General features: G+C 68.0%; 1 protein-coding gene across 4 annotated transcripts in view; it reads right to left on the bottom strand.

Annotated features, from left to right (window-relative positions):
• LOC142477068 (uncharacterized) overlaps positions 1–2,500 on the bottom strand; it is a 26,013-nt gene extending 23,513 nt beyond the window's left edge. For all 4 annotated transcript variants that reach the window (XM_075582121.1, XM_075582122.1, XM_075582120.1 and 1 more), the window contains exon 1: positions 2,418–2,500. The gene's annotated coding sequence lies outside the window, so the exon portion shown is untranslated. The remainder of the gene's footprint in view (positions 1–2,417) is intronic.

The raw sequence follows: 2,500 nt of genomic DNA, 5'->3' as shown, positions 1-2,500 counted from the left end.
ATTTAATCTACATTCATAATAATTTTTTTTCTCTACTTCACTGTGCCCCTCTCTCTCCCACTCACTGTGCCCTCTCTCTCCCACTCACTGTGCCCCTCTCACCCTCACTGTGCCCATCTCTCTCCCCCTCACTGCGCCCATCTCTCCCCCCTCACTGCGCCCATCTCTCCCCCTCACTGTGCCCCTCTCTCCCCCCTCACTGTGCCCCTCTCTCCCCCCTCACTGTGCCCCTCTCTCCGCACCTCACTGTGCCCTCTCTCTCCCCCTCACTGTGCCCCTCTCTCTCCCCCTCACTGTGCCCATCTGTCTCCCCCTCACTGTGCCCCTCTCTCCCCCCCTCATTCTGCCCTCTCCCCCTCATTGTGCCCCTCTCTCTCTGCACATCACTGTGCCCCTCTCTCTGCGCCCTCTCTCTCCCCCTCACTGTGCCCTCTCTCTCCCCCTCTCCCCCTCACTGTGCCCCTCTCTCTCCCCCTCACTGTGCCCCTCTCTCTCCCCCTCACTGTGCCCCTCTCTCTGCACCTCACTGTGCCCCTCTCCCCCCTCACTGTGCCCCTCTCTCCCCCTCACTGTGCCCCCTCTCTACCCCTCATTGTGCCCCTCTCTCTCCGCGCCTCACTGTGCCCCTCTCTCTCCGCGCCTCACTGTGCCCCTCTCTCTCCGCGCCTCACTGTGCCCCTCTCTCTCCGCGCCTCACTGTGCCCTCTCTCTCTGCGCCTCACTGTGCCTCTCTCTCTCCGTGCCTCATTGTGCCCTCTCTCTCTGCACCTCACTGTGCCCCTCTCTCTAACCCCCCCACCTCACTGTGCCTCTCTCCCCCCCCCCACTGTGCCTCTCTCTCCCCCCTCACTGTGCCTCTCTCTCCCCCCCTCACTGTGCCTCTCTCTCCCCCCCACTGTGCCTCTCTCTCCCCCCCACTGTGCCTCTCTCCCCCCCCACTGTGCCTCTCTCTCCCCCCCCACTGTGCCTCTCCCCCCCCACTGTGCCTCTCTCCCCCCCCCCCCACTGTGCCTCTCTCCCCCCCCCCCACTGTGCCTCTCTCCCCCCCCCCACTGTGCCTCTCTTCCCCCCCCCCCACTGTGCCTCTCTTCCCCCTTCCCCCCCCCCCCACTGTGCCTCTCTCCCCCCCCACTGTGCCTCTCTCCCCCCCCCCCACTGTGCCTCTCCCCCCCCCCCACTGTGCCTCTCTCCCTCCCCCACTGTGCCTCTCTCCCCCCCCCCCACTGTGCCTCTCTCCCCCCCCCACTGTGCCCTCTCTCCCCCCCCCCCCACTGTGCCTCTCTCCCCCCCCCCCACTGTGCCTCTCTCCCCCCCCCCCACTGTGCCTCTCTCCCCCCCCCCCACTGTGCCTCTCTCCCCCCCCCCCCTCACTGTGCCTCTCTCCCCCCCCCCCCACTGTGCCTCTCTCCCTCCCCCACTGTGCCTCTCTCCCCCCCCCACTGTGCCTCTCTCCCCCCCCCCCACTGTGCCTCTCTCCCCCCCCCCACTGTGCCTCTCTCCCCCCCCCCCCACTGTGCCTCTCTCCCCCCCCCCCCACTGTGCCTCTCTCCCCCCCCCCCACTGTGCCTCTCTCCCCCCCCCCCACTGTGCCTCTCTCCCCCCCCCACTGTGCCTCTCCCCCCCCCCACTGTGCCTCTCCCCCCCCCCCACTGTGCCTCTCCCCCCCCCCACTGTGCCTCTCCCCCCCCCGCTGTGCCTCTCCCCCCCCCCCCGCTGTGCCTCTCCCCCCCCCGCTGTGCCTCTCTCCCCCCCCCCCGCTGTGCCTCTCTCCCCCCCTCGCTGTGACTCTCTTCCCCCCCATCGCTGTGACTCTCTTCCCCCCCCATCGCTGTGCCTCTCTTCCCCCCCCACCCGCTGTGCCTCTCTTCCCCCCCCCCCCGCTGTGCCTCTCTCCCCCCCCCCCACTGTGCCTCTCTCCCCCCCCCCCACTGTGCCTCTCTCCCCCCCCCCACTGTGCCTCTCCCCCCCCCCCACTGTGCCTCTCCCCCCCCCACTGTGCCTCTCTCCCCCCCCCCACTGTGCCTCTCTCCCCCCCACTGTGCCTCTCTCCCCCCACTGTGCCTCTCTCTCCCCCCCCACTGTGCCTCTCTCCCCCCCCCACTGTGCCTCTCTCCCCCCCCCCACTGTGCCTCTCTCCCCCCCCCCACTGTGCCTCTCTCCCCCCCCACTGTGCCTCTCTCCCCCCCCACTGTGCCTCTCTCCCCCCCCACTGTGCCTCTCTCCCCTCCCCCACCTCACTGTGCCTCTCTCTCCCCTCCCCCCACCTCACTGTGCCTCTCTCTACCCTCCCCCACCTCACTGTGCCTCTCTCTCCCCTCTCCCACCTCACTGTGCCTCTCTCTCCCCCCTCACTGTGCCCTTTATTACACAGTTATAGGGAGGGAAGGTACAATGATAAGAGGGATAAGAGTAATTACCTGATCTGCTCCCGGGATCACAGGACTAGGTTTGGATCACGCATGCGCAGAAACCTGCTTGATGTTACCAATGACATGGCGAT

The sequence above is a fragment of the Ascaphus truei genome, unplaced genomic scaffold (assembly GCF_040206685.1).
Source record: "Ascaphus truei isolate aAscTru1 unplaced genomic scaffold, aAscTru1.hap1 HAP1_SCAFFOLD_1913, whole genome shotgun sequence".
Classification (NCBI taxonomy): domain Eukaryota; kingdom Metazoa; phylum Chordata; class Amphibia; order Anura; family Ascaphidae; genus Ascaphus; species Ascaphus truei.
Note: the sequence above shows the minus strand (reverse complement) of the source record. Positions and strands in the feature narration are given on the sequence as shown.